General features: G+C 32.7%; 1 long non-coding RNA gene across 6 annotated transcripts in view; it reads right to left on the bottom strand.

The window, feature by feature from the left end:
- Window positions 1-631: 631 nt before the first annotated feature.
- The window catches only part of LOC104773868 (uncharacterized), an 8775-nt gene continuing 1583 nt past the window's right edge, over window positions 632-7823 (bottom strand). The window contains exons 5-13 of one of the 6 annotated variants that reach the window (XR_015579503.1): window positions 5814-5925; window positions 5531-5613; window positions 4943-5097; window positions 4398-4457; window positions 3133-3179; window positions 2623-2754; window positions 2367-2527; window positions 2194-2230; window positions 1784-2070 (exon numbers count right to left, since the gene is read on the bottom strand). This is a non-coding gene — a long non-coding RNA (uncharacterized LOC104773868). Of the gene's footprint in view, window positions 1243-1783; window positions 2071-2193; window positions 2231-2366; window positions 2528-2622; window positions 2755-3132; window positions 3180-4397; window positions 4458-4937; window positions 5315-5530; window positions 5614-5813; window positions 5926-7823 lie in introns of those variants that run through there. The other 5 variants (XR_015579507.1, XR_015579502.1, XR_015579505.1 and 2 more) reach the window with 5 other exon arrangements.

Below are 7823 nucleotides of genomic sequence, written 5' to 3'. Positions count from 1 at the left end.
TCATATAGACTCTAGATATTGAATCACATAATGCGTGAATGAACCTTGTTTAAAGAATGGACCGTATAATATGACTTAGTAGCGAGTAAAGGATGAGAGAACCTCACCGGCCATCGGATGGCCGGGGTCGGGGTCTGTAGCAATTTTGAGTGGTCGAATGCAGTCGAGAAGGCCTTCACAGCTCTCAAGTCGGCTATGACTACTACACCTACTCTTTCTTTGCCGGACATTACTGAACAGTTTTTTCATCCAAACAGATGCTTCAGGTGAGGGCATTAGTGCAGTCCTTTCGAGACATGGCAGACTAATTGCGTTTATGAGCCGCACCTTGGGCGTGACAAAATGTACGTGTTCCACTGATGCAAGAGAGATGTTAGCCATTGTCATTGCTATACGCACATGGCAACCATACTTAATGGGTCGACACCATCCTGAGCAGGTGGCTAGTGCTTTGTTTCATTTGTGTTTTGTCTGTTTTGTTGTTGTTTGTTGATTATGGCATGTGGAGATCTCAAATGTTTGTGTGTATAGCACAATAAATCTCAAATATCAGCTGAGTTTGCTAGTTCATCGAGCTTGTCATGATTTCTTGCTCGCTTAACTCGTATTCTAGATGATTGAGCTAGTTGTGTAGCTACTTAAGCTCTTCTAGCTATCGTTTCATTAAGGCAAATTGCACCCTTTTAGGATCGCAGAATGCCAACGTTACAAGTCTACCCCTTTAAAATAAATTCATCCTCAAATTGGGTGGACGTATATATTCCTGACCTTGGTCCACTTGAGACTTAACCTTGTCCGCTTTGGTAAATTTTCGTTGATCTTGGACAGTCTCTGAATAGATGAAGTATTTTCTTGTCCTAGTTTCATTTTGCTCGGGACAATATCTCGACCATGGTCCTTCCCACACTCGATTGTCATTCCCGATCATTGGTATTATTTTCTCCGAACTTCTAGGCAATGTTTTCCTGACCTTTGGTCGATATTCTTCTCAACTTTTGGTTGATGCTTTCCCAATCTCTTGTTGATCCTTTCCTGACTGAACGGGTGCAATGTTCAACAAAAAGGAAGAGGCGCAACAACAAATAAAGGGCATTGGCACGACATAGCAGCCGAACAAACGGGCGCAAAAAGATTATGTATATCCTAAAGCAAATTAAAAAATCGAACGGCCTCAAAGGTTGCCCTGGTTCCTTCTCCTCTAGTTTTCCTCCTGAAGTGGAGCAGAATACGTGCCTAGAAGAGCTGCATAAACGAAGGAAAGTGGAAGATAAGCACATAAGTAGTAAACATTGCCATTTGAAAATCCCCTAAAGTGTTTATGGTTTCAGGAAGTAACATACCTTATGTTCTATAATAACTTGTGTGCTTTCAATGTATATATTTCATATAAAATAGAAATCTAGTTTCCGTAAAGCTATAAAGAAACAAAGCAATTCGTTGTTAAACTCGTCAATTCTTATCATAGGCACAAATTATCATAGACACTAACATATCTTCACAAAATCTAAGTAATCAGATTTCCTGTTTGATTCTAACTTCTAATTGCTTACTAGTTGTGGCTCAATTGCAGAGGCATGTGATATTGTTCTCGCAATTAAATACACACAGAATTCAGTGTTAGACGTAGATTGAATATATCGACATCTAAATAAGAGAAGAGAAGAAGCAGAGCAAGCATTAAACCATTTTTTTGACTAGAATACGTGACTAGTGGAATTGAATTAATAATTGATTTCTATTATTTGTAAATGTCCTAACTTATTCAGTAAAATGAAGTGGAGAATTTGGTGTAAAAGGATTACGATATAAAGCATCAGCCTAACTAAATATTAGGAGAATGCAGAACCAGGTCATAGTATTTATTACATAAACAGTGGAAGACGCTAGAGTGTGGGAATCATAAACATAATAACATTGCGAGAGATGCATCTGTTAAACAATTAAACTCACAATAAGTCTAGACAACTAATACTCACGAAATTCAACCTTTGGCTCAATTGCTGAGTACCTGAGTTGATGTAATTATTGTTTAAAATGGCGGCATGCATCATTATATTTCAACCACGTGATCTGAATGAGAAGACAAGCCGTAAACAAGATAAGCTACAATAGAAAACAGTTGATAACATGCAAATGTTGTTAATTAGCGTGTATTTGGACATAGAAAATAAGAGAAGAAGCAATATCCTTTACCTAAGGAGAAGAGAATTGCATCCAAAATTTGCTGGTTCTGAAACAGTTAAGGTAAAAAAAAAATCAGATTATATTTTGCAACGAATTCAGAGTTTGCGAAGGGATTCTAGGTGTCATGAAAGAGGTGCATAAATGAGTAAAAGTGAGAAAATCCCAACTAATCCATGGTTTACCCTGCATTTTTCTCTGTCTTCACTTGTAACAAACCCAAACTGAGACCTAAGAAGAGTTTGAACGTGCACGAGGGAGAAGGGTTATAAAATGCGTACTTAAGTTCTCCAGTCTAGGTGAGGATCCTTCCAGACGTGTATCCGGACATATGAAGTTTCATACTCTGTTAATTTAAATAGTTGGTTTTTGAAAACAAAAACAGGGACGCACACCTTGTAGCTAGGTATCATCACATCATGCAATCGTTGCAATACTAACCTTTGAACGAAAATTCCTTGTTTAAGCTTGGAAGATAGCATGTGATAGCTACTATCTCGTCTGGGTTTTGTATCTCTAGTGCATACGATATGACTTCACTCAAACTAGTATTCAGTGTAAGCTTATAACAACCTGCAAAAGAAAATGCAGTAGTTAACAGAGTCACTCATTTTAGATGTAAACAAAATCCAGAGTAAGCTTATAAGAAGTAATTAGGGGAGAGCAGCGAGACTATGATTTAAGTTTTATTTAAATTTCATACTGTTCCCGCAATTAAATACACACAGAATTTGGAATTAGAAGTAGATAGGATTAGAGAAGTGAAGAAGCAGCAAGCATTTACCTAACGAGTGGGAATCAATGTAAAAAATTATTAGTTTTGTAACCATTTAAGATGGTAGAAGATGTGCACTGTAGAAGCTGCATAAGAGGCAGCCACAAAACCGGATCTAATGCAACCTAAGCCGAATCTAATGCAAACTTGAAGTATAGTTTCTCTACAGACGTTACCTTTGTGACTAACCCTCGCAGCACCATTAAATTTCTCTTTTTTTATTCTGCTCAAACAAAAATAATGACATGCCAAAATGTTCAATAAAAGAATCAAAAGCGACATCAAACTCTTTTACAAAGACATGAAAACATGGTCTCTGTTTCTGGCCCTTATTCACAGTTTCTGGTAAAAAACAAACAGAGAAGACACAAGTGTATATACAACTAAGTCATGGATGGAGTTAGTAAAACTATCTTCGAAGGAAAATCCGCTACTTACTTGATTCAATCTGATCTACTGCAGCCTCAGTTCTTAATTAACGTCTTAATTGAAAAAAAGACCTGGATTTAAAACAAAGGTGATAGTGGATATTTTCTGGCGACCGAGCGTTTACAGTTTTCTGAATAACTTGAAAGAAAACAGATATTTGTCTCAACAAGCAAATGAAAATGCTTCAAGTGCAGAGACACACATGGTGGTCTTATCTTACTGACATATCAAATAAATTGCATGTTCTAAACCAGCAGAAACAAAAATCTCATTATTAGTTGGAACCAGTTTTGAGAGTATGCTGAGTTGAGAAGAGACGCCCAGTAGAGCTACATCAACTCATGGAAGCAGACTAGCAAATCGCAGTGCCCTAAAATTCTTTAGACTAAGGGTAATACATGTCACACTTTGATATGTAAAAAAATGCTAAGTAACGGTAAAAAAATGTCACACTTTTCTTCTTTAGACTAAAGGTAATACATGTTTGATCTAACTTGTAATCGCTTACTAGTTGTGGCTCAATTGCAGAGCCATGTCATACTGCACTCGCAATTAAATACACACAGAATTCTGAATTAGAAGTATAATTGACATCTAAGATAAGAGAAGAGAATAAGCAAAGCAAGCATTCTAAAATCATTTCACCTTTTTTTTTGAGTAGAAACGTGACCAGTAGAATTGAATAAATAATTGTTTTTTTATTTGTAATTGTGATTAATTAGTCAGTAAAAAGAAGTAGAGAATTTCGTGTAGAATGCTTACAATATAAAGCATCAGCCTAACTAAATCATTCGATAATGCAGAACCAGGTGATAGTGTGTGAGAATCATAAACATAATAACATTGGACGAAGAAAACTCTCTTAAGCGGACTTTATCATTTCAATAAAAAAACACTAGTGCGATAGATGCATCTATAAAACAAGTAAACTCACTACAAGTGAAGAAAACTAATACTCACGAAATTCAAGCTTACTTCCATCAATTTTAGATATATAGACATAGTTGAGTACCTGAGTCGAAGTCGATATTGTTTAAAATGAGGCTTCATCAATATATTTCAACCACATGATCTGAATGAGAAGAAGAAACATATTATAGGAGAGAGACGAAGCCTTAAACAAGATAAGCAACAATACAAAACAAGGCATTTGCATTAGAGTTTGTTTCTAATGCAAATGTTTTTAATTATCGTATATTTAGACATAGAAAATAAGAGATCAAATTTCTCCTTTTTGTTTTGCTCAAACACAAATACTGACATGCCAAAATATTCAATAAAAGAATCAAATGCGACATCAAACTCTTTTAAGAAACAAACGGATACTCTTTGTTTCTGGCCCTTAGTGACATTGGCATTACTCTTTTCCATCTTAATATGCCCAGAAGAACATATGAATGCTCATGACTCGTCATTATCAGGTATAGTAAAGAAAGGATGCATCTTTGTGCAACAAAAACAAGACAAAGGAGAAGACTTGCATAATTCGTAGTGAAATTATATTCTTTAGTGGAATTTTATGCTTCGTAGTGAAAAGCTATTTCAAGATTACCTTACCGTAGCTGCTTATAGAAATCTGGAGCCCACGGCAATTAAGGAATAATTGCCTCCGAAAATTGCAGGTGTAGCAACATAAACCCAGAAGTAATTGCTTAAGAGTTTGCTGAGTAGAGGAGCTACATAAGCGGAGTTCTACGTTTACTTGCATCAACCTGCAAATAAAAATGTTTTAGTTACTTGTAGTGCAGAGGGTGGTCTTATCTTACTTGACAAATCAAATAAATTGCAGGTTCTAAATCCCATTATTAGCTGTAACCAGTTTTGAGACTTGAGAGTATGCTATATCAACTCCTGAGAAGAGAAGAGAAGCAAATCGCAGCCCCATAAAATTCTGTGAACCCCTAATCCATTGAAAAATGTATAACAAAGCTGGGTAATCGATGCCCAGAGAGAGATACATCAGTAGGGTAAAACCAGTTAATAGAAAAGTCTCAGAAATAATTAAAGGACTGGAGAAGACACGGCAAGTAGAGCTACATCAAGGAGGAAAAGCTGAGAAGCAATTCGCAGCCCAGTTGCCCCTAAATTCCGAAAACCCCTAATCCATGGAGGATAGAAGAAAAGATAACGAAGGAGAAGACTTACAGTAAAATAATTCCGCGAGATAGAGATCATCCTTGCGCCATTGATTTTTGTCTTCTACACATTATAGAGCAGATTTGCTGGTTCTGAAACAGTAAAGGTAAAAAGATCTATTTTGCAACGAATTCAGAGTTTGTAAAGGGATTCTACGTGCCATGGATGAGCTGCATAAATGAGTAACAAACCCAAACTGAGACCAAAGAAGAGCTTAAATTGCACGAGGAAGAAGGATTATGATACTTTGCAGGTTGGTATCATCGGATCATGCAATCATTATAATACTAACCTTTGAACGAAAATGCAATTGTTTAAGCTTGGACGATAGCATGTATCTCGTCTGGATTTTGTATATCTATTGCATACGATCGGACTTCAATCAAACTAGTATAAATAATAACCTGCAAATGAAATTCTTGTAGTCTAAGTTATCAGGTTTTTTCTATTTGTCACTCATTTTATTTGTAAAAACAAATTCAGAGTAAGCTGACAGGAACTATTTGGGGGAGAGCAGCGACAATATGATTAAAATTTCGACACACAACAACATGTTGGATTTTTAACTTGTAATCGCTTATCTAGTTTAATTGCTGCTGAGCCATGTCATATTGTTCAATTAAATACACACAGAATTAGGAATTAGAAGTAGATAGAATTAATTGACATCTAAATTAATAGAAGTGAAGAAGCAGGATGCATTTTTGAGAAAAATGTAAAGTTTTGGACGGTGGTAATGTATGTACTTCGTTGGACCATATTTTGGAGTAGATAACGTGACCAGTAGAAATGAATTGATAAATGGTTTTTACTATTTGTAATAGTAATCAACTTATTCAGTAATATAAACCACTAGAAAGTAGCACGCGATGTGTGGTTTATGTATGCATTATTAACTAAAAATATATAATGAAATTTCTATTAAATTATATATGAAATGTACAGATGTAATTGTTCATATTTTTCTTAAAAATAATATTCATAATACTACGGGTCAACTATAATTTATAATATATATATGTTATATAGTGTTTCATAGAAGGGTCACGATAAAGAGGAAAATTAAAGTACATATTACTAAATATTATTGATTACAATATATTGTTGAAATTATTTAAACAGTATGTTACTATAGTAATAAGATCGTTACTTATCGCAAAGTCAACTATATATGATATTTTCGTTAAATAGTTTTTTTGTAAAAAAAACTGATAAGTAGTCTAGAAAGAAAAATTAAGATATTGCTTAATTATTTTGATAGATAATTTATGTTGTCCTATATATTAATTTTATTGTCATCATCTAAAAGTAATAGTTAACAAAAAATAGTTTTATATATGATGAGTCAATTTTAAAATAATTTATTAAAACGTTATCACAAAAAAAATATCTGATAATATAAGTTTAACTAATTTTTATAAAAAAATCATGAAAAGAAAAGTGTGTGAAATTTAATATATTTTTTTTATTTTCTATATATTGTCTCTATTTCTAATCATTTTTATATAAATAGTATAGTTAACAATAAATTATTTTTTGAAATTGTTGTTTTCTGTTATGATACCTTTATATTTTTTTTTATTTTCTATATGTTGTCTCTATTTCTAATCATTTTTATATAAATAGTATAGTTAACAATAAATTATTTTTTGAAATTGTTGTTTTGTGTTATGATACCTTTATATTTTTTTTCAGTACATATGTTTTAAAGACAATCAGACTATAACTTATTAATTATTCTTAAATACAAATTGAGTTGTCTTTAATACAATTTATATGATTATTGAATATAAGTTGAGTTTTTATACATTAGAATTTTTTTCATATTTTGAAATTAGTCTATCATAAACTAATTTGGTTTCAGTTTTTACTTTGAAATGTATGAAACCATTTTATAGTAATAGGAAAATTATTCACAGCAAAGTTAATAAATTTGTATGTTCGTTAAATAATTAAAATAAATTAATTTATTAAAAAAATTTCAATAAATTATTTTAATTTGAGTTATCACAAAACAAATATCTTATACTCTATGTCTAACTAATTTTTTCATAAAATTCCTGAAAATAAAAGTGTGTCAAATTTAATATAAATATGTTTTTCTCTATAAATTGTCTCTAATTTTAATTATTTTTAAAATAAATAGTATGATTAACAATAAATTAATTTTGAAACTATTGCTTTCTGTTATTTCATGGGGAGATAAACGATTATGCTATGATACCATATTTTTTTAGTACATATGTTTTAAAGACAGTCAAACTGTAACTTATAGAATACTATTAAATACAAATTTGAATTG

The sequence above is a fragment of the Camelina sativa genome, chromosome 14 (genome assembly GCF_030686135.1).
Source record: "Camelina sativa cultivar CO46 ecotype springtype chromosome 14, ASM3068613v1".
NCBI classification, from domain to species: domain Eukaryota; kingdom Viridiplantae; phylum Streptophyta; class Magnoliopsida; order Brassicales; family Brassicaceae; genus Camelina; species Camelina sativa.
Note: the sequence above shows the minus strand (reverse complement) of the source record. Positions and strands in the feature narration are given on the sequence as shown.